This window comes from Bufo gargarizans, chromosome 3 (genome assembly GCF_014858855.1).
Source record: "Bufo gargarizans isolate SCDJY-AF-19 chromosome 3, ASM1485885v1, whole genome shotgun sequence".
In the NCBI taxonomy this organism is placed as follows: domain Eukaryota; kingdom Metazoa; phylum Chordata; class Amphibia; order Anura; family Bufonidae; genus Bufo; species Bufo gargarizans.
In genome coordinates this window covers 262438173-262462747 of record NC_058082.1, presented here as the reverse complement: position 1 = coordinate 262462747, position 24575 = coordinate 262438173, and the positions used below count along the sequence as shown (strand labels likewise).

Below are 24575 nucleotides of genomic sequence, written 5' to 3'. Positions count from 1 at the left end.
TTCCTTGTCACACAGCACATAATAAATGGTAAAGGTTTCCTGAGGTAAATTCTCTAATCCAAGCCTTGGTTACAGGAAGGATGTGCACTACTAGCTGCGGCTTCCTCCTGGTCTAACCCTGCCCTCTAATCTGTAATCTGGAAGCACACCCTCCATGTACCCAGTGTGCCAGCCAGGGGGATTAACCGCACGGATTCCGTGCCCGCCCTCACCCCAGTGCAGGGCACTGGGAATACTGGTGTAAGGGCAGCGCAATCTCCCTCCACCTATCCCCTTTCTTCTCTCTATCTTCCCCGGCTCTTTCCTCCTTCCTCCTTGAAGCTGGTTTGTTAATCCTGTATGTAAATTACAGCCAATAGATGTTGTTGTTGAGCAGGGCTGGGATTAGAGACGGGGCGAATGGCTTTCAATCTTACTGGGATTATAGAACAAAGGGACTCCTGCTACACTCACATATACCCAGTCACACACACATAAAGGGGGTTCTATCCTGGGAGGGGGTGGGAAGAGCCTGTCTCTGCAGACAGGAGCACGGGGGGCTGATACTGCGGATTGGGGGGAAGCTTGCTGCTGCTCTGAGAGGAATTACAAATCCCCTTCACCCTGCTGTACAGCAGCACCACAGCCCTCCCCTCCTCTTATAGAGGGAGCTACAAAGCTGGAGGCTGCCGGGGAGGATCTCACCCACCACTACTGGCACCTCTCCTGGTAAGGAAAAAAAACAACAACCAAGAAACTTTGTGCCTCATACATTCATGTGAGCTGAGGAGCACGCTGTGCACACGTGACTGCAGGCTCTGGGTGTGAGTGAGTGTGGACTGTAGTGTGAGGGGTGACTGTGGTGGACCCAGCTGTCCCCTCCCTCCCACTCATGTCACTTTCATTTTGCTGTGCCTTCATGTTTGGCGTCACAGGTCCTAAACTGGGACTTCTAGGTGCCACCTTTTTAGGTTAGTGATGGACTGGATATGGTGCTGTCCAGGAGGTTATTCATCGCTATGGTAACTGGATATTTTGGGTGCTTCTTTGGGCAGCAGCATTCCCTGGTCTGGGGTTTGGTGCGCCTGTTCCAAACCTTGGAGCAGAAGTGACGACTGTGCCATGCTGTGTAAGGTTGTATCTGTAAACTTTATTGATGACGGGTCTGTCAGACATGTCAGGGAAAAAGTAGCAGTGCATACAGCTGGCGCCCTGCGAATGTGTGTGCCCATATGTGTGCCTATCTGTCTGCTAATGAAAAAAAGTATACTTTACACTCGCCTCCTGCACACACACTTTTTATCGTATGGTTGAGTTTTCATAGTATTTTTATACAAGCGTTTTTGTTGGTGTTTTTATTTTGTTACATTTGTAACGTGTTTTTTAAAGGGTTTGTCCCATTAAGGGCTCGTTCACACGACCGTTGGTGTCCCGTTCCATTATTGCAGATCGCATTTGCGGATCCGCAATACACGGGCACCGTTCCGTTGTCATTCCGCATCACGGATGCGGACCCATTCATTTCAATGGGTCCGCAAATACGGAGATGCGGAACGGAACACTACGGAAGCACTACGGAGTGCTTTCTGGGGTACCGTTCCGTGCCTCCGCACCTCAAAAAGATAGAACATGCTCTATCCTTTTTGCGGAACGGAGGGATCGCGGACCCGTTCAAGTGAATAGGTCTGCGATCCCCATGCTCCTGATCCACAGAAGGTGCCCGCGCATTGCAGACTGCAATTTTCGGTTCATAGCATGGGACACCAACGGTCGTGTGAACGAGCCCTAAGACAATGTATTCCCTATCCACAGGATGGGGGATAAGTATCTAATCGGTGGGGATCCAGAGGCTCGGACCCCTGCTGATTCCGAGAATGGGGCTTACGTGCTGCCACACCATTCATCTCTATGGGGGTGCTGGAGCTAGCCGAGTGCTTGTACTTGGCTATCTCTGGTAGTACCATAGAGTTGAATGGAGCGATGTACATTAATGCTTATCTGCCGCTCCATTGAAAGAGGGAGAAGGGGCCCCCGTTCTTGCAGTTGGCAGGAGCCCCAGTGGTCAGACACCTGCTAATCAGACGCTACCTTAACTTGTCTTATTGGGACACCCCTTTAAGTGATATAGATATGCCTATAGGGAAAAAAAAGTCATGCTATTGGAAAAAACATCCTGAACCAAAACTCTTTGGCCCTGAATTGTCAAATTGGTTTTGTCTTTATTTTTGAGTAAATTGCGAGTTTTCAGTGTTACTTGTCTGACAAATTTGTCTATCTGCTGTTCTGTGGGCATTCTTGTGGAGCACGTTGGTTTTTGGCCTCATTTATCATAGTAAATCCTCTTACTTTATACACGATAATTGCATATAAACGGAAGGTCTAGCGCTCAAACGTCACAAAAACTCCTTAGAATAAAGACCTAGGCTATATATATATATATATATATATATATATAAGCTGAGTACATTTAAAACATAACTTTTACTAGTAATAATTAAAAGATTAAACCCACAAAAGTGCTCAAATAAAGGCTCCATTTACACGTCCGCAATTTCGATATGCGGACCGCACATTGCCGGTGTCCGTGTTTTGCGGATCCATGGATCCAGAAAAACACACTACGGACGCGTGAATTGATCCAAACGGTGAGAAAAAGTATCAAAAATATGACACAAATGGATGGATAAAACTACAGACAGAGTCAAACCATAAAAATGGAAAGGTCTTACCAGTTTAGTTGAGAAAATGCTCAGGTCAATGTCTACTTTTCAATCGTCCTAAGTAGCCAAATAGCCTGGTGACGGGGTCCATATTTTGCTGTAATTCTTCTGAAAGCATAAAGCTACATAGCCCTAAAGTTCATGCCCTAACCATTGGTTGGGATAGGGGCTATTACGTCCCTACCTAGCAATATGGAACACCCGCCCCAATAGGGACGACCCTGTCTGGACCCTTTCCCTTATAGGGGCCTAGTACCTAAACATATCCCTCAATCTCATGTCCCGACATGACATATTTCGTTCCTCCCCGGGACTCATCAGGGGATGGGTATAGAAATTTTAATTTACCATAAATGCTGGAAATGATTGTTTATTTGTGGCTGATGCGTAGATTGCGATAGGAGGTTTAGGAGAGCAGACTGGAATGAGAATTGACTTGGTAGGTGGAGGCGGTAACTGGATGCTCTGGAGCCTGGGTGAGTGTGGGAGTGCATTGTAATACGGGGATTATTGTCTAGTCAGCCTCAGGCTCTATAGGCCGCCTGAGTTTTAGAGTTTACATGACAGGGGCCAGGTGTTCGGTAAACAGTGATAGCTACATCACATAAAGATTATCCATTTCTTTATTTCGGTCATGTATCTTGATAACTACAGCAGTAAGGTCACTAGGAGTACCGCTATGTATACCTGGCATAGTTGTATCTATGTGTAGCACTAAGTCACTATCGGTGTCAGATTACATACAGACAAAATATTTTGGACCCATTGCAGCCAGTAATGTCTACCCGAAATGTGACCTCGTATTGAATTATTATTGTTTATTGAAATGATCAGATTGCCAAAATGAATGTGTTAATACTTCCAAATATGTGTCTCCTCAACATGGTTTCTTCCTGCAGTTTTTTGGTCAGTGTCATTCCTAATCATTCTATTACCCTGGGTTCAGACCTGAGCGTTCTGAAACGAGCGCTCTGTATGCGCGATTGTACGGGCGTTTACAATCGCGCATACAGAGACAGGCGTGCACACATTGTCGCGCGTTCCCGAATATCTATGTGCGGGAACGCGCTACAAACGCCCAAAAAAAAGCTCAAGAACTTGTTTGAGCGTCGGGCGTTTTACAGCGCGATCGTACGCGCTGTAAAACGCCCAGGTGAGAACCATTCCCATAGGGAAGCATTGGTTTCTCCTTGTTGAGCGTTTTACAGAGCGTAGGAACGCGCTGTAAAACGCTCAGGTGTGAACTTAGGGTCAAGGTAACATGCACAAGGCCGTACCTATTTTGCAGCCGCATTTTTTTTTGGGCTCATTGACTTCAACGGGTCCGCATTTTACTGAAAAATATAAGGACATGTTCTATCTTTTGCGGAATGGACACAGAAGTCATCCATGTGCTTTCCGCATCCATATGTCTGTTCCCCAAAAGATAGAACATGTCCTATACTTGTCTGCAAAATGCGGACCGCGGACCTATTGAAGTCAATGGGTCTGCAAACAAATGCGACCAGCACATGGACCAAATTCCAGTTTGGCTGATCTGCGGTTTGGCGAACGCAAAACGGATATGGTCGTGTGTATGAGGCCTTATGGGACTGACTATGAAATCGAAAGTGGTCACATGTATGGGACCACCTGAAACTCCACACAACTCCATATAATACTATCAGGCCTCTCCTATGGCTTAAACAGAACATTAGGATTATAGTTTGTGATGGAAATGTATATACTACGTCATTCCCAATACTTGCATGCTAACATGGTACATTCCTGCAGTTTCTGCATTTCAGTAACACGTGCAGCATTGAATGTAGACGTGTGGGGTATGTATGAACTCCTCACTATATTTTATTTGGTTGAATATACATTTTAGTCACAAATTAGAATTACTGTTTGCTACAAAGTTGCATGAAGGAGGTAACATAGTATATAAGGCCGAAAAAAGACACGTGTCCATCCAGTTCGGCCTGTCATCCTGCAAGTTGTGTATTGTGTGTATTCATTTTAATGTTATATTTTTATGCACAGTATGTTATATGTTGTATATTTTAATAACGTAGAAGCGGCTTGCTGTGTACAGTATACATTTTTAACACATGTGGATGATGGCCAGATATTACAGGGCCTCTTTTCCAGTGAGCTCTTGGTGCATACATTTGTGGTATATATGAGATTTGCACACCGTAATATATTACATTTATATTGTTTTTATGTATATGCTTGGATGTGCATTTTAGGTGCAAATGTTTGTTGTGAAGCACTTTATTAAAATAATTGGTATTTGTCACAAAGATACCTAAAGTCGAATATGGTGGTCGACAGTCCGTCAAGGCAATGGCAATAATCAAGTTGTCTGCTTTCGGGAAATATATATAGGTTTTGTGGGTGCACTCCCTTTTCAAGGGTTGTAATCTTTGTATTTTATGGGGTGCTACTTTTTTTTTCATTTTCTGCTTAAAACCAGATTTTTTTTCTTTCCAATTCTGGGGATTTCATGAAGATACAGTGGGGAAAATAAGTATTTGATACACTGCCGATTTTACAAGTTTTCCCACCTACAAAGAATGGAGAGGTCTGTAATTTTTATCATAGGTACACTTCAACTGTAAGAGACAGAATAAATAAAAAAAATCCAGAAAATCACATTGTATGATTTATAAATAATTAATTTGCATTTTATTGCATGAATTAAAGGGAGTCTGTCACCACCATATGACCACATACATTACATTGTCCTATCGCACACCTATACATGAATGTAATTGTACCTTTGTTATTTTCTTTACATGTTTAGAGGCATGATAAACAATGTTTAATTCATATGTAAATGAGCACTCACAAGTGCCCAGGGGCGGCATTCACTGTGTAGGAGCCCAGGCTGCTCTGCCTTCTTTCGTGGTTACTACTCACCAGCCTCTGCCTTTGCCCGCCCTCCTATTCCCTTGCGTCATCCCTAAGTCCGGCCGAGATCCCGCGCCTGCACACTGCCTCGCTAGGCTGACGTTTCTCTAGCCATTACTAGGGTCTCCCTACTGTTTTTCCCTGACGAAGGCACGCCGAAACGCGCGTTGGGGTAGCGCCACCCTGGGTCTTTCCTGCACACGGTTCTTGTTTTGGTGAGCCCCTGTCTCCTGCTGTCCTCCTCCATTTATTCATCCTACATGAATTTTGGTCTGCAGTATACTTCCATCTTTATTTTCTGTCTGCATACCCGTCTTCTATCCACTGAGGGGACATGCGCTGACAGCCACCTCACCTGGTACCTTACTGCTTCAGCATTTTGTACATGGGTTTGATTATTTACTCTGTATTTGATTCCCATGTTATACATATACTATGTACCATTCTCTTTTGATCCGTGTGCTTTTTCTTCCCAGGGTGGCGTTCTTTTTTGTCCTCCGCCCCCATTTCATCATGTTTATGGCATTGTATCTATTTATTCATTATCCCAATTCATGTTAATTTTAATCATGTCTTAATAAAGTATTTATATTTTTTGGTATTTTGAGCTCCCATCTGTTTGTTTTCGCTATTTAACTCGGAGCTTTTTTACCGAGTCTCATTCTTGTGTGTCCCTGTTTTTTAGGTTTACATCGGTTCAGACACTGCTCTCCCCTTTCCCTATACAGGGACACACTAGGTCAATTTTTTGTTCTTGTTATATATTAATAAGGTTACCCTTTATAATTTAGATTGGATAGAACCGGCACTCAAAACAATCGGATTACACGTGGGAATTGAATAAAAATTTATTAAACAATCAACACTATATACTGGATGCACCAAGGTAAAATTCATATAAAATATAAAAAAATAATAATAAAAAGCATATAATCTCAGTGTTAGCCAAACGAGTGGAATTTTCTTAGGGCACAGAAGTCTGAAATGCTACGCACAGAGGGCTGCATCCGTGTCCCCCCAATTAGGTAGGCTATTGGATCACAGTCGTCTGCGACGGAGCAACACAGAGCTGATTGAATATTGTGCTTCAAATATATTCGCAGGTAGTATTCACATATAGATTTCACATAATCTTAAATGCATATAAATATAATCTTATGCCACCGTATAGGGTATGGGAAAAGATATTTGAAGATGAACTGTGTTCAATTATCCATCACCTATAGTGGTCTCGAATTCTGAGTAAACTGTAGGTGAGAAAGTCACTAGTCCAGCACGTCTAATGTCACCGTGCTTATGCCGCCTTGCGTACAGCGGTTCAGTATAGTTCCACTTGAGTTAGTGTTACTCACTGTGTCCCGTGTGGATTCACTCGGTTAGGTCTGCGGGAGGTTTTCTGTCGTGGCGTCCCACGCTTCAGTCTTTCTCCGCTGTATTTGTATCGGGTCCGGTTATCTGTTTGGATCCCGTCTGTACTCTCGTGGGAGACCTATGTCAGCTGTTTCACTTACGTGAATTTTACAGCGCTTCTTGGTCTTACGTGAGTAAGTGGATAAACTTTAGTACATGGCCATGCACCGCTGCGATGGTTCTTTCACAGGTAATACGCCCAGACGCGTTTCGAGAATCAGATATTCCTGCAGCTCCTTTAATGTTGTTGTAGGAATCTTGGTCGCCTCCCAGACTAGTTTTCTTCTCGTCTTTTCATCAATTTTCTTGGTAATGTCCATTTTGGTAATGTCCACACGGGACACAGTGAGTAACACTAACTCAAGTGGAACTATACTGAACCGCTGTACGCAAGGCGGCATAAGCACGGTGACATTAGACGTGCTGGACTAGTGACTTTCTCACCTACTAGTTTACTCAGAATTCGAGACCACTATAGGTGATGGATAATTGAACACAGTTCATCTTCAAATATCTTTTCCCATACCCTATACGGTGGCATAAGATTATATTTATATGCATTTAAGAATATGTGAAATCTATATGTGAATACTACCTGCGAATATATTTGAAGCACAATATTCAATCAGCTCTGTGTTGCTCCGTCGCAGACGACTGTGATCCAATAGCCTACCCAATTGGGGGGACACGGATGCAGCCCTCTGTGCGTAGCATTTCAGACTTCTGTGCCCTAAGAAAATTCCACTCGTTTGGCTAACACTGAGATTATATGCTTTTTATTATTATTTTTTTATATTTTATATGAATTTTACCTTGGTGCATCCAGTATATAGTGTTGATTGTTTAATAAATTTTTATTCAATTCCCACGTGTAATCCGATTGTTTTGAGTGCCGGTTCTATCCAATCTATACTACATTTATCAGAATCAGGGGGTTCTTCTTTGAACCTGTGTACCTGTCGTGTCAAATCACAGTGAGCCACCTGCATAGCATCATTTGTATACCCTTTATAATTGTTTGCTTAGATTTTTGATTAGTTTGGGTCGCCCATTTTTGACATTGTACTGGCCATTGTCATTATATGAATATTACTGGTGATAGACTCCCCTTAAGTATTTGATCACCTACCAACCAGCAAGAATTCTGGCTCTCACAGACCTGTTAGCTTTTCTTTAAAAAGCCCTCCTACTCTGCACTCATTACCTGTATTAATTGCACCTGTTTGAACTCTTAACCTGAATTAAAGACACCTGTCCACACACTCAATCAATTACACACCAACCTCTCCACTATGGCCAAGACCAAAGAGCTGTCTAAGGACACCAGGGACAAAATTGTAGACCTACACAAGGCTGGGATGGGCTACATGACAATAGGCAAGCAGCTTGGTGAGAATTTAACAGTTGTTGGCGCAGTTATTCGAAAATTAAAGAAACACAAGATGACTGTCAATCTTCCTTGGTCTGGGGCTTAATGCAAGATCTCGTGTGGGTAAGGATGATTCTGAGAAAGGTCAGGAGTCAGCCCACAACTACCCGAGAGGACCTAGTCAATGACCTCAAGAGAGCTGGAACCACAGTCTCAAAGATGATCGTTAGCACTATACTGTCATGGATTAAAAATCCTGCAGAGGACGCAAGGTCCCCCTGCACACACCAGCACATGTCCAGGACCCTTTGAAGTTCACCAATGACCATCTGGATGATCCAGAGGAGGCATCGGAGAAGGTTATGTGGTCAGATAAAAAGGAAATGAGAAGAAGAAGGATGAGTACAACTCCAAGAATACCGTCCCAACTGTGAAGCATGTGGAAACATCATACTTTGGGGGTGCTTTTCTGCAAAGTGGACAGGACGACTGCACCGTATTGAAGAGAGGATGGATGGGTCCATGTATCGCGAGATTTTGGCCAACAACCTCCTTCCCTCAGTAAGAGCATTGAAGATAGGTTGTGGCTGGGTCTTCCAGCATAACAATGACCCGAAACACACAGCCGGGACAACTAAGAAGCTTTTCAAGGTCCTGGAGTGGACTAGCCAGTCTCCAGACCTGAACCCAATTAAAAATCTTTGGAGGGAGCTGAAACTCAGTGTATCCCAGCGACAGCCCCGAAACCTGAAAGATCTGGAGAAGATCTGTATGAAGGGGTAGGCCAAAATCCCTGCTGCAGTGTGGTCAAACTTGGTCATTAACTAGAGGAAATGTCTGACCTCTGTAATTGCAAACAAAGGTTTCTGTACCAAATATTAAGCTCGGTTTTTCTATTTCATGCAATAAAATGCAAATTAATTATATACAAATCATACAATGTAATCTTCTGGATTTATTTTTAGATTCTGTCTCTCACAGTTCAAGTGTTGATAAAAATTACAGACCTCTCCATACTTTGTAGGTGGGAAAACTTGCAAAATCGCCAGTGTATCAAATACTTATTTTCTCTATGTGCGTGTACATTTAGACATGTGGTATGTATAAATGCTACACATGTTGAACTTTTCTTTTGAGGAGGTGTGGTACATATACATTTCTGGTGGGGTTGCACTTTTACCCACTAATATTAACTTTTTCACAGTGTTTATGAAAAATTACACTTTGACGCAAAAATTTAATGACGTTGTCTGTGTCTATAAAGTGCTGAGTGACATTTTGACAATGTACGAAGTGTCTACTTTCCGAAAATATATGGGTATGTAGGCTAGGCTACTTTCACACCTGCGTTAGGTGCGAATCCGTCTGGTATCTGCACAGACAGATCTGCACCAATAATGCAAACACTTGTATCCGTTCATAACGGATCCGTTTGCATTACCATGGACAAAAAAAAATATAATAATGGTAATGCAAACGGATCCGTTTTGACTTACACTGAAAGTCAATAGGATGCGGATCCGTTTTCGATTGCACCATATTGTGTCAGTGAAAACGGATCCGTCCCCATTGACTTACATTGTAAGTCAGGACGGATCAGTTTGGCTCCGCATCGTCAGGCGGACATCAAAAAGCTGCAAGCAGCGTTTTGGTGTCTGCCTCCAGAGCAAAATGGAGGCTGAACGGAGGCAAACTGATGCATTCTGAACGGATCCTTATCCATTCAGAATGGATTGGGGCTAAACTGATCCGTTTTGGGCCGCTTGTGAGAGCCCTGAAACGGATCTCACAAGCGGACCCAGAAACGCCAGTGTGAAAGTAGCCTTAGGCCTCATGCACACGACCGTTGTGTGCATCCGTGGCCGTTGTGCCGTTTTCCTTTTTTTTTCGCGGACCCATTGACTTTCAATGGGTCCGTGGAAAAATCGGAAAATGCACCGTTTTGCAGCTGAGGCCGTGATCCGTGTATCCTGTCCGTCAAAAAAATATGACCTGTCCTATTTTTTTGACGGACAACGGTTCACGGACCCATTCAAGTCAATGGGTCCGTGAAAGAACACGGATGCACACAAGAATGGCATCCGTGTCCGTGATCGATCCGTGGCCGTAGGTTGCTTTCATACAGACGGATCCGAAGATCCGTCTGCATAAAAGCTTTTTCTGATCTAAGTTTTCACTTCGTGAAAACTCATATCCGACAGTATATTCTAACACAGAAGCGTTCCCATGGTGATGGGGACGCTTCTAGTTAGAATACACTGCAAACTTTGTACAAGACTGCCCCCTGCTGCCTGGCAGCACCCGATCTCTTACAGGGGGATATGATAGCACAATTAACCCCTTCAGGTGTGGCACCTAAAGGGGTTAATTGTACTATAATATTCCCCTGTAAGAGATCAGGGCTGCCAGGCAGCAGGGGGCAGCCCCCCCCTCCCCAGTTTGAATATCGTTGGTGGCACAGTGTGCGCCCCCCATCGGGCCCCCCCTTCCTCCCTCTAATGTTAGAAATCGTTGGTGGCACAGTGTGCGCCCACCATCCCCCCCCCCTCCCTCCCTCTATTGTAATAAATCGTTGGTGGCACAGTGTGCCCCCACCATCGCCCCCCCCTCCCTCCCTCTATTGTAATAAATCGTTGGTGGCACAGTGTGCCAACCACCATCGGCCCCCCCTCCCTCTATAGCAGTAACAACATTGGTGGCAGTGTGCGGCCTCCCATTCCCCCCCCCCCCATCATTGGTGGCAGCGGAGTTCCGATCGGAGTCCCAGTTTAATCGCTGGGGCTCCGATCGGTAACCATGGCAACCAGGAAGCTACTGCAGCCCTGGTTGCCATGGTTACTTAGCAATAGTACAACAGTATAAGATTCATACTTACCTGCTTGCTGCTGCGATGTCTGTGAACGGCCGGGAGCTCCTCCTACTGGTAAGTGACAGTTCTTTAGCAATGCGCCGCACAGACCTTTCACTTACCAGTAGGAGGAGCTCCCGGCCGTTCACAGACATCGCAGCAGCAAGCAGGTAAGTATGAATCTTCTACTGTTGTACTATTGCTAAGTAACCATGGCAACCAGGGCTGCAGTAGCTTCCTGGTTGCCATGGTTACCGATCGGAGCCCCAGCGATTAAACTGGGACTCCGATCGGAACTCCGCTGCCACCAATGATGGGGGGGGGGGGAATGGGAGGCCGCACACTGCCACCAATGTTGTTACTGCTATAGAGGGAGGGGGGGCCGATGGTGGTTGGCACACTGTGCCACCAACGATTTATTACAATAGAGGGAGGGAGGGGGGGCGATGGTGGGCGCACACTGTGCCACCAACGATTTATTACAATAGAGGGAGGGAGGGGGGGCGATGGTGGGCGCACACTGTGCCACCAACGATTTCTAACATTAGAGGGAGGAAGGGGGGTCCGATGGGGGGCGGCGCACACTGTGCCACCAACGATATTCAAACTGGGGAGGGGGGGGGGGTCTGCCCCCTGCTGCCTGGCAGCCCTGATCTCTTACAGGGGAATATGATAGTACAATTAACCCCTTTAGGTGCCGCACCTGAAGGGGTTAATTGTGCTATCATATCCCCCTGTAAGAGATCGGGTGCTGCCAGGCAGCAGGGGGCAGTCTTGTACAAAGTTTGTAGTGTATTCTAACCTGAAGCGTCCCCATCACCATGGGAACGCCTCTGTGTTAGAATATACTGTCGGATCTGAGGTTCACGAAGTAGCTCATATCCAACAGTATATTCTAACATAGAGGCGTTCCCATGGTGATGGGGACGCTTCAAGTTAAAATATACCATCGGATTGGAGAAAACTCCAATCCGATGGTATAAAAGAACTCCAGACTTTACATTGAAAGTCAATGGGGACGGATCCGTTTGAAATGGCACCATATTGTGTCAACATCAAACGGATCCGTCCCCATTGACTTGCATTGTAATTCAGGACGGATCCGTTTGGCTCCGCACGGCCAGGCGGACACCAAAACGACTTTTTTTTTCATGTCCGTGGATCCTCCAAAAATCAAGGAAGACCCACGGACGAAAAAACGGTCACGGATCACGGACCCCGTTTTTGCGGACCGTGAAAAAAAACTGTCGTGTGCATGAGGCCTTAGTGTTATTTTTTTATTTTGTAATTTAGGTTTTATTTGTACGTCAAAACTGTGAAAATTGCACACCTGAATAAAAAAGGGTTAAAGGGGTTGTCCAGAATTAGAAAAACATGGCTACTTTCTTCTGGAAAAAAAAAAAACAACAAAAAAAAACCACAACTGTCCATGGGTTGTGTCTGGTATTGTAGCTCATCTAGTATTATGTGAATGGGGCCAAGCTGCAGTACTGCACGTAAACCATGGACAGGTTTGGCGCTCTTTGTGTAAGATAGCATCCATTTTCTCTAATCCCTGGTAACTCCTTTAAGTAATACCATTGTAGATGATACAGTGGGGATCTTGTATTAATAATCATATGATCTTTATTACGGTCATTATGGCTTTGTGTGTATACTTCTATTATGGTTTGAGTTGTCCTTTTGAAGCCATTGTAACTAACATATTACAGAACAATTGCCTCATGCAGTATGCAGTATGCATGTAACATAACCACATAGGGCACATTAATTAAGACCGGCGTTTTAGATGCTGGTCTTCATAAGCCCCTGCGCGGTGTTGGATCTTCGAAGTTATATAGAGGTGCCGGCCTCTACATAACTTCAGCATATCCACCGCCGATTCTAAATGTAATTTTTCTCATCTCAGGGAAACAAATTCCTCTTTGACTTTAAACTTGTCAATCAGAATAACTCCCTGGATCAACAACTACAGCTATAAGGCTACTTTCACATTGACAGCACAGCTCTACGGCAGGCTGTTCTGGCATAGAATGCCGGGAATTGGTCAGACAAAAACCAGTGCATTGTCCGGTCGAATCCCGGCATATTTGCCAGGTAGTGGCTGGATCCCTGCTGGACCACATTAATGGGGCCAGCGAGCATTCCGGTAACATCTGGCAATGCCGGATCTGGAGAACTCCAGCAAGACTGTCTTCTGGAGAACTGTGAAAGTAGCCTAACCTGTAATAATATTATACTCCACAAAAGCATCCAGGCCCTTCTTGTTCTCTTTTAGTGAACTCACCATCACCACCTCCTCAGGCAGAGAGTTCCTTAGGCTCACTGCTCTTACCGTAAAGAATCCTCTTCTATGTTCATGTAGTAACCTTCTTTCCTCCACACGCAGAGAATGTCCCCTCGTCACAGTCGGGGGATAAATAGATGATGGGAGAGATCTCCATACTGACCCCTGATATTTTGATAATCTTTCATGGTACTGTAATCAACCCATTCCAGTTATTACTTTAGTTGCCCTCCTGTGAACCCTCTCCAGCTCTGCTATGTCTTTCTTGTGTACAGGAGCCCGGAATTTACGTAAAATCCATGTGCGGTCTGACCAATGATTTGTATAGCCCTAATCTTTCACAGAAGTGGTTTAGGTAGTAGAAGAGCAGCAGAGGGAATTATGTGTAGAATACACACTGTAAGTGGGACTCAGTATTAGTGTAAGCACATGAAGATTCTTTCCCAACAAGAAATATGTGACCTCAGGTGCTCCAGGCAAATAGTGTCTGTCGGTGCTTCACAGCAACCTTCGCTCCGTTAAGAACATACAAGCTGCTGTAAGCGAAGCCTTTATTCTACTTAGAGCACTGGGAGAAACTGAAATCCCCAGTGCCGCTTTCATCTTTTTATCACTCCCATATGCCGAGACCCCTTAAAGTATATTAAAGGATTGCTTGCAGTGCAGTTCCCTCTTGCTTTACCAGTTTATTATACAGTACATACTGGTAAGGCATAGCATTAGGATATATTAAGCAGTCAGTTATTGAAGCTGAGATGTTGGAAGCTGGAAAAATCTTTAAGCGTAAGCATCTGAGCAACCTTGAAGAGGGCCAAATGCTGATGACTAGATAACTGGATCAGAACTTCTCCAAAATTGGCATGTTTTAGGGAGTGTTCCCAAAATGCATTGGTTAGTACCTACCAAAAGTGGTTCAACCAGTGAACTAGTCACAGGGTCATTGGCAACCGAGGCTTAATTATGCACAAGGTGGATCTGGTCGGATCCCACAGAAGAGCTACTGTACCACTTAATGCTGAAAAAGTGTTACATCGAGGAATTGCAATAAATCCATTTCCCATTTAGGCTGGGTTCACGCTTCAGTTATTTGGTCAGGTATTTCCATCAGTTATTGTGAGCCAAAACCAGGAGTGAAGCCTTCAGAGATGGTATAACGCTGGGTTTACACCTGAGCGTTTGCGATGGAGCGCTCTGTATGCACGATTGTACGGGCGTTTGCAATCGTACATACAGAGACAAGCCAATGCCCATTGTCGCGCGTTCCCGCTGAAGTCTATGTACAGGAACGCGCGACAAGACACCCCAAAGAAGCTCATGTACTTCTTGGGGCGTCGGGCGTTTTACAGCGCGATCGTACGCGCTGTAAAATGCTCAGGTGTGAACCATTCCCATAGGTAATCATTGGTTCTTGCCTGTTGAGCGTTTTACAGCGCGTAGGAACGCGCTGTAAAACGCTCAGGTGTGAACCCAGCCTAAAGGAAAGACCTGCACCTGTTAGATTGTGAGGGAGGTATGCTGGGTGTTTCTTGTCCTGGCTAAGAGGCCAGTGCAATGATATAGAGCCTAGAAAGTGCCTCCTATAAACAAACCAGGTGTGCGGCAGTGGACTTGAGGGAGTTCGGGAGCTCCGAAATGAGGGTAAAGTATCTGGACAGGTTATGGGGCAGGCCATTTTTGGAATTGGAAAAGCTCTTTACCTCACACTCTCCTATGTGCTATAATCTATAGTGGTTACAGTCCGGTCTCCTAATGAGGATGTCACTTACATGTAGCTTTGTTAGGCAGTCCTCTATGACAGAGAGCGTTATTGTTAAGGAGCAGTGACGGGGTTGTAATTTCATCCCTGGTTTCCTCTGACCATGCCATGAAACCATCCTTACTGAAATAAAGACTCAAGCGGTGAGAAAATACAACTGAGGTGTACAATACATGACATGAAGTGCACATTGATTATGTTATGTGACTTGACGGAACTAAGCATGGACGCTGTAATCCTGTTCTTTGTCAACCAGCATAAACCAGTCAGGTGAAAGCGGCAATGAGAAATCAGAATTTAAATGAGCTAAAACCCGCTTTTCTATCACTGGATAATGTGAGTGCAAGCTTGCACAGTGGTAGAAAGCAGACTTGAAGGGAAAACAGAATGCATAGCCATGGAGGCTTTGTGGTTATGTTACGCCCGGTACGGTATTATAGCATCGATATATCCTGTTTGTGATGGGAGCAGGCTCGGACTGGCCCACAGGGGTACAGGTGAATCCCCCGGCGGGCCCCTGAGCAAGGTGGGCCCCTAGTCTCCCACCTCCTGCACATGTGGCATATAACACAGTAGACTTACTGCACTACATAGATATATACAAATATATACATATATACAAAGACGTAACGAGCATGTTATCCTGCCGGATTCAGTGATGTCTATAGTATAGTATCTTCAGGTAGCAACATTTGCAGGAGAATAACGTTTTTTTTCTTCTTCAATGCAACAGTAAAAAATTAAAAGTAATGCCTCAGGACCGACAGAAACAGCCAAGCTCTGTGTACATGAGTTCCATATACTTTAAACGACAACCCCATTACCAACATTGTAGATGTAAAAAAAAGGGTTGTGCATGTCTCATGCATATAGCACCCTTATCCCAAGTTTAAAGGGGTTGTTCACCCCTGGGGACCTTTTCTGCAGACCCCCCAGCATTGGGTTCCAGGTCTGTCACTTCCCATTGGGTGCAGGGGTCTCAGGTTTCCCATGTCAACATCTGGTTTGATGCTGGTCACCTCGCTGCTGCCAATGACTGGCCGCAATGCTGATGTATAATGTCACTGGGTCACATGAGGCATCGGTGATACATCACCACTGAGGCTGTCATTGGCTGCAGCGGCCATATGACCCATGTCATACAGGTTGTTGAGACTCGAGTCCTGCAGCACCCGAGGAGGAGTGATGGAGCCAGAACACAGCAACAGGGATCAGGTAAGTATGAGTTCCACCGCCACACTGGGGAAGTCGACAAAAAAGGTCCCCAGGTCCCTCTGCTGCATACAGCTGAGAAAGTAGAGCCATGTAACAACTAAAAGGCTGCTGTACTTTATTATGAGGTTTGTTCTGTGGGTACTAGCATGAGGGTGGCACTATAGGGCGTTTTGGGAAGCTAGTATTATTGTAGTGTTTAAAAGGGCTGTTCATACCTGGGGACATTTTTTGTAGACTTCCCCAGTGTGGTCTGACTTGCGGTGGAACTCATACTTATCTGATCCCTGTCGCTGGGTTCTGGTTCCATCACTCTTCCTTGGGTGCTGCAGGTCTCGAGTCTCATCAACAACCTGTATGACATGGGTTACATGGCCGCTGCAGTCAATGACAGCCTCAGTGGGGATGTATCACCATTGACATTATGTATCAGCATTGCGGCCAGTCATTGGCAGCAGTGAGGTGACAAGCCAGGAAGTTACATATGAGCAGCCTATCAGTACCTGTTAAAGCTGTCGACTATCTCCTGATTACCCCAACACATATACATATTCATTTGGATGTTTATGTGTAAGTGGCGGGAGGGGGGCAACTGCTGCCACGTACTTCTGATGGCGGCTTATCTCCTGGGAGAAAAAAAGGATTGAAGGAAAAATATTCTCTTCACCTGATCCTTCTCTCCCCGACATCATGTGTCGGGGGAGAGTCAGGAGCTTCCCATTGTCACGATCCCTCCCGTGACGGAGGTACAAGATCTGAGAGACTGGCTGCACGTGAGGCTACCTGACAGCCTCTCGGTTTTCACTTGTTGCAGTGTTGTTGTTGGTAATGACCACACCTCTTGTCTCAGGTGTTGCTTGTGGTCATTACTACTCTTCTATTTACTCTGGACTCACACTTCATACCATGCGGTTGATATTATCTGCTGGAGTTGGAAGAGCTGGTGTGTGGTTCTCATCTGAGTCTACTTTTTACACTCGCGTTTTGGCTTTCCCATTTGTGAGATCCGTTCAGGGCTCTCACAAGTGGTCCAAAACGGACCAGTTTGCATTCGAATGCATTCTGAATGTAAACGGATCCGCTCAGAATGCATCAGTTTGCCTCAGTTCAGTCTCCATTCCGCTTTGGAGATGGACACCAAAACACTGCTTGCAGCGTTTTGGTGACCATCTGATGAAACTGAGCCAAACGCATCCTGGCACACAATGTAACGGAGCAATGGGGACGGATCCATTTTCACTGGCACAATAGAAAACGGATCCATCCTCATTGACTTTTAATGGTATTCAAGACTGATCTGTCTTGGCTATGTTAAAGATAATACAAACGGATCCGTTCTGAACGGATGCAGACGGTTGTATTATCTGTCCATGACGGATCTGCACAAAACGCAAGCGTGCAAGTAGCCTAAGTTCTTGCTCATCCATTTTTTATTGAAGATAAGTATATTTCTCTTCGTATTTTTAGTTGTTTTCATTTGCTCATTGTTTACTTGGACTCAGTGAGACGCTGCTTATCTGGGAAGGAACCAGTAGTCTCAGACCCTGTCACCACTCCTAGGGATTTTCAGGGTTACTAGGGCCTAGGTTTCCGGTGTATGAATTATATTTATACTGACAGGAGTCAGGGCTAGGTTTAGGGTTTCCTAGGTGGTTACCGTTTCCGTTTCCCTAGCCTTGAGGCCTAGTTCCTGGTCATTTTCCTTCTGTTGTCATTCTGGTGTTTCTCTCCTCCCCCAACATTGTGATATCCATACACATTAGGCTGTAGGCAAACCTTAATGTGTATGGGGGTCTTTACACGTGACTTCCTCTTCTTATGTAAATTTCTGTCAAGAGAAATGAGTACAATACAAGGATATTTGGACAGCAGAAACACTTTATTGTTGAGCAGGGGCCTTTGTTCTCAGGGGCGGTGGCATATCTCCCCGGAGAACAAAAAGGATCAGGCATGTTGAGATCCATCAGCCTAATCCTTCTTTCCCCCGGCATCTGCTGGGAACAGTTGACAACCTTGTTTCCAGACACAGTGTAGGTTTTGTTATTCAATTATACGGTTAGATTTTTTTTCCATACAGTGCCTCATGTAAAGCCACTTTCCACAATGTAAATCACTCTGGGTGATTTCTACTCTGAAGTCAGCAGCTTAATGAATACAGCTCTGGAGAGGAAAGGCTGTAACTTAGGATCTGTACAAGATAAGTTATGTAAAGTATTTACAAAATTACTCCGCTTTTATCTAATTTAATATTATATGTATACAGTGTATGGTGTTCAGAGATGGAGTGTGCTCATGACAGGCTTTTACAGTCAGTTCTCGTACTCATTCAAACAAACACTGCCAGACAAGCATGCATTTATTTTACAAGGTCGCCATTTTTGCAATTGAAAAAAAAAGAGAAAAAATAGAAGTCAGTAAACCTAGATTATACTTGGATTAGGGCTGCAGCTAACGATTATTTGAATAATCGATTAGTTGCCGATTAATTCGAATAATTGGAGAAAAACGACAAAATTACAAAACAAAGCGGTTTATATGATTTTACTTGAAAAATTATGTTCAAAGGCCATATTAAAACAAATTGTGGATGGCACTGTTATGGGGGGATCTGTGGACGACACTATTATGGGGAGGATCTGTGGGTGGCGCTGTTATGGAGAGGGGGGACCTGTGGGTGGCGCTGTTATGGAGAGGGGGATCTGTAGGTGGCGCTGTTATGGAGAGGGGGATCTGTGGGTGGCGCTGTTATGGAGAGGGGGATCTGTGGGTGGCGCTGTTATGGAGAGGGGGATCTGTGGGTGGTGCTGTTATGGAGAGGGGGATCTGTGGGTGGCGCTGTTATGGAGAGGGGGATCTGTGGGTGGCGCTGTTATGGAGAGGGGGATCTGTGGGTGGCGCTGTTATGGAGAGGAGGATCTGTGGGTGGTGCTGTTATGGGGAAGGGGATATGTGCACTGGTATGGGGATAACAGTGCACAGATCCCTTTCCCCATAACAGTGCACAGATCCCCCCTCCCCATAGCAGTGTCATAGACAGATTTCCCCCTCCCAATAGCAGTGTCATAGACAGATTTCCCCCTCCCCATAGCAGTGCCATAGACAGATTTCCCCCTCCCCATAACAGCCCCGGCCCTGCTGCTCACAGCAGACTAATCACTCACTGTATCTTTATTTTACCTTACAATCGTGACGCTCCAGTAACAACAGGCAGAGCGGAGGGCGGCGTAACGTCACTTACTCACGTGACGCACTGCTCCGCCCACTTTATGAATGAAGGAGGCGGAGCAGGCGCGTCACATGAGTAAGTGACGTTACGCCGCCCTCCGCTCTGCCTGTTAGTTGTTACTGGAGCGTCACGATTGTAAGGTAAAATAAAGATGCAGTGACTTAAAGTAAACCGCCTGCCCGGCGCCCGCCCGCATAGCAACGAATCGGCGATTATTCGATGACTGGATTCGTCGACAACGAATCCAGTTATCGATTATTATCGATTACATCGATTAATCGTTGCAGCCCTAACTTGGATTATACATTGCCTGTCCCAAAAAAAAGTCGCCACCTGGATTTAACTAAGCAAATAGTTATGAGCCTCCTATTGGATAATTACTACATGGGCGATTATCTTCCAGCTGGCAACAAGTTATTTAACCACAACTGGTGCAATGAGTTGCTTCTCATTTCTTAAACAACCATGTCGAAAGACACATCTTGTGGTCGTGGAAAAGATGTTAGTCTGAGAAGGGTCAAATCATTGGCATGCATCAAGCAGAGAAAACATCTAAGGAGATTGCAGAAACTACTAAAATTGGGCTAAGAACTGTCCAACGCATTATTAAAAACTGGAAGGATAGTGGGGACCCATCGTATTCAAGGAAGAAATGTGTCGGGAAAAAGATCCTGAATGATCGTGATCGGCGATCACTTAAACGTTTGGGCTATGTTTAATAGTGAAAGTAAGAGCATTTCCAGACGCACAATGCGAAGGGAACTCAAGGGATTGGGACTGAACAGCTGTGTAGCTATAAGAAAACCACTAATCAGTGAGGCAAACCACAAAAAAAGGCTTCAATTTGCTAGGGAGTATAAAGATTGGACTCTGGAGCAATGGAAGAAGATCATGTGGTCTGATGAGTTCAGATTTACCCTGTTCCAGAGTGATGGGCGCATCAGGGTAAGAAGAGAGGCAGATGAAGTGATGCACCCATCAGGCCTAGTGCCTACTGTACAAGCCTGTGGGGGCAGTGCTATGATCTGGGGTTGCTGCAGTTGGTCAGGTCCAGGTTCAGCAACAGTATGTGCTCCAAGAATGAGGTCAGCTGACTATCTGAACATACTGACTGACCAGGTTATTCCATCAATGGATTTTTTCTTCCCTGATGGCACGGGCATATTCCATGATGACAATGCCAGGATTCATCAGGCTCAAATTGTGAAAGAGTGGTTCAGGGAGCATGAGACATCATTTACACTCATGGATTGGCCACCAGAGTCCATACCTTAACCCCATTGAGAATCTTTGGGATGTGCTGAAGAAGGCTTTGCACAGTGGTCAGATGCTACCATCATCAATGCAAGAGCGTGGTGAAAAATGTATGCAACACTGGATGGAAATAAATCTTGTGACATTGCAGAAGCTTATCGAATCAATGCCACAGTGAATGGGTGCCATAATCAAAGCTATCGATTATTATCGATTACATATTTTTTTTGGACAGGCAGTGTATTTTGTAAATGATCAGGATTTCAGTATTCGGTTCAGTCTGGGATTCAGACTGCTGGCCTCATGTGGCATTGATGATTCTCACTGGTCCCTCCTTTATTGATTTCTGTGCTTTCAGTAGCAGCGCACTGCACTCGGCTGATGTCTTTGTTTCAGCCACTTAATGGCATTACCTTAAACTCTCTGTATGGCCACTTAGAATAATGTCACAAGACTCCTAACGGCTAAAGCACTGACACATGATTGGAACCAGTCAGTGTAATGTATATGCACAATAGCTCCGATGTTCTGTTCATTTCCGAGGGATAAGAGTTGAAAAGCAACATTTCAGTCACATTTTCCTCATAGCGAGCATTTCAAATGTTACCTACATGTTGAAGAGGTTGTGCAAAATGTATTATCAAAGGTTATGCATCCTCAGAATGATGCACTTGCCCAATGTGCCTATTATTGACTGTGGAGCCCATTTTCCTCAGGGAAATATGGATTGAGTGGGCCTGTAATAGGTACTTATCATTTCCCCATCAGTCTTTGATAAAGTGTCTAGTTTGTATATGCATGATCCTGGGCAGCCACATATATTATTAAACTCCCTTAGGCCTCATGCACAAGGCCATGTCCGTTTTGTGGGCCGCAAAACACGGATGCCGGCCGTGTGCATTCCGCATTTTGCGTCACTGAATGTCTGGCCCTCAATAGACCAGTCCTATCCTTGTCCATGGACAAGAATAGGACATGTTCTATTTTTTTATGGTGCCAAGGGATGAACGTGCAGATGCAGACAGCACACGGAATGCTGTCCACATCTTTTGCCGTCCCATTAAAGTAAATGGGTCCGCATCTGAGATGTGGACCCAAACTATGGTCTTGTACATGAGCCCTAATACTTGTATTCATGGTGCCTACCATCTGTCATCAGGAGGAAATATGGATCAAACAGTGTCTCCACTGAAAAAAACATGCACACAACTGTTGGATGCTTTGCAGTCCGCAAATTGCGGATCTGCAAAACACGGATACTGCCCGTGTGTGTTCCACATTTTACGGAACAGAACATCCTGCCCTCTATAGAACGGTCTTATCCTTGTCCTTAAAACAGGCAAAAGTAGGACATGTGGATTGGATCCGAGCCAAAAATACATTTGCAGCAGTTTTGTGTCTGGTCACAAAATGGCATGTTGACCGAATGGAAGGCGTCCTGATGCATCCTGAACAGATGTCTTTCCATTCAGAATGCATAAGGACAACACGGAATCGTTTTGGCCCGTTTTTGAGATCCTCTGCTGGATCTCAAAACCGGAATGCCAAAACGCATTCATGTTTTGAACCTTTCAATTTAGGCAGGACCAGTCAACAAGTTGACAGGGGAAAGAAAATGCCCTTACAGCTGCAGACCTGCTACAGGGTTACAGACCACTGGTGTAGATGGTGCTGCTTTGCTCTACATTTGATATTTATGGAAGCATAGGCATATCATGCATATATTTTCTATTATTATTGCTGTTCATTATGGAGTAGATTAGACAATAATAAAAATTGTTAGCTGCTCTGTTTGCTAACCGCTAATTTGCCACTCAGATGAGAATATCAAACCTGCATAGTCTATGTCAATCACATAGAGTAGAGAGGGGCGAGCGGCACATAATCTTATATACCTCCTGTCAGAGTGAGGACTATGCCATTAGATATTATGATCCCATGCTGTATTGGAGGAAGTCAGAGGAGGTGCTTGCTGGGAATTTACCTTATTTTTCTTTAAAGAGAATCTGTCATTAGGATTTAGGCTCCCAAACTGCCACCAATCTGTTATCCAGGATGGTGGCAGCTTCACAGTGTTGCTCCTATATATTCTGAGCGATTCAGAATAGGTCAGAAAAAGCGCTTTGCTGTATGTAATCCATTTCAGGAGTCATGAGGAGCTGCTCTTTGGAAGAGTCACGCTGGCCGGTCCCTCTCCTGGCTTGATTGACCTATCACTGGCCTGGTCAGTGCACATCACTTACTGTGCATGCACTTGTGATGACCAGACCTGCAGGAGGTCAATCAAGTCAGGAGGGGGACCAGCCAGCGTGACTCTTCCAGGAGTGGCTCTTCCCCATGACTCCTGAAATGGATTACAATCCAGAAGTCAAAGTGTTTTTTCTGACTTATGCCGAATCACTAAGATGAAGGGATGTCATTGTGAAGCGGCCCCCATCCTGGAGACCAGGTTGATGGCAGCTTGAGAGCCTAAATCCTAATGACAGGTTCCCTTTAACTGTGCAGTAATACATTAATAGCAGGTAATAAAATAAACGGTACAATTATAACAGTTTAATATAGTGACCCAGTAAATAACACATGGACTGAATTGTTTGTTTTAGCTTCTCCTGAGATCCATCTATAAATCATTATTGCTTAGTAGAAACCTGTGTGACTAGCCAGTGCGATGAGCATGATGTGTAACGTCTGGCATATTACAGTGCCACGACTGCCAGATCTGAGGATTGATGGCAAAACATAGCCCAGATTATCTTGTCTGTAAGGTGCTGCCTCAATAAATTGCTCTTTAAATATTTACTTGCACCTTCCTAAAGTGACTCGCTGTTTACCTACTTGGAGGCTTTCTGCAGGAAGCTTTGCAGAGGGCTTTCCAAGCCTGTCTCTTCAATGGTCCCCTGGGGCGCTCTGTGCCGCATCAGCATCCTGGCAACATGACTGATCAACGACTGGCCCCTATTAGTTGATTGCTTGCAGCACAGTTTGTGGGTACTAACTAAGAAATTCATTTCGAGGCCCAGGCAGCATGGATGCAAGGTCTGTTGCTTTGATCAGGGTGAACCTTTTCTAGGTTAGAAACCGTATTGATTTTTGGGTGTCTGATGGGAATTAGATGCAATTATGTAACTCCTAATATGTTGAAAGCAGCAAGATGAATCATTATTAACTGCTGGTGTACCAGCACCTTCTGCATGAAGTCCTTTCTATTTTTATGTCATGTACTACTACCAGATTCTATACGGCTCTCACAGGTCAACACATTTCTCCCACGTTTTTGTTTACAGGGTGACTGATCCTTTTAGTTCTAGGAGGCAGTAATGACTCACGCCAATTCCACGCTGCAGTCGTAATGTGTGGTCCCAGAATACAGCTCTGCTTGGAAGTTACAGTCGTCCCTCCTTTTCTTTTAATAATAAAGTGTGCGTGTCTGTCCCACCTGAAGTAGTCAGGGGCGCATTCACACAGGACTGTAATGGTACAGCATAGAGTTGCGTCATTACTGCACCACAGCAAAAGTATGCAGTTTTTCCTCAGTTGCAACCAAAAATACACATGGAAGGCATTTATTTATTTTATTCATTTATATAGCGATAATATATTACGCAACACTTTACAG

The 24575-nt window shown here is 44.8% G+C and overlaps 1 protein-coding gene across 6 annotated transcripts in view; it reads left to right on the top strand.

Annotated features, from left to right (window-relative positions):
* Positions 1-304: 304 nt before the first annotated feature.
* The window catches only part of GTF2IRD1 (GTF2I repeat domain containing 1), a 108615-nt gene continuing 84344 nt past the window's right edge, over positions 305-24575 (top strand). For 2 of the 6 annotated variants that reach the window (XM_044287948.1, XM_044287947.1), the window contains exon 1: positions 305-708. The gene's annotated coding sequence lies outside the window, so the exon portion shown is untranslated. The remainder of the gene's footprint in view (positions 709-24575) is intronic. The other 4 variants (XM_044287944.1, XM_044287943.1, XM_044287945.1 and 1 more) reach the window with 3 other exon arrangements.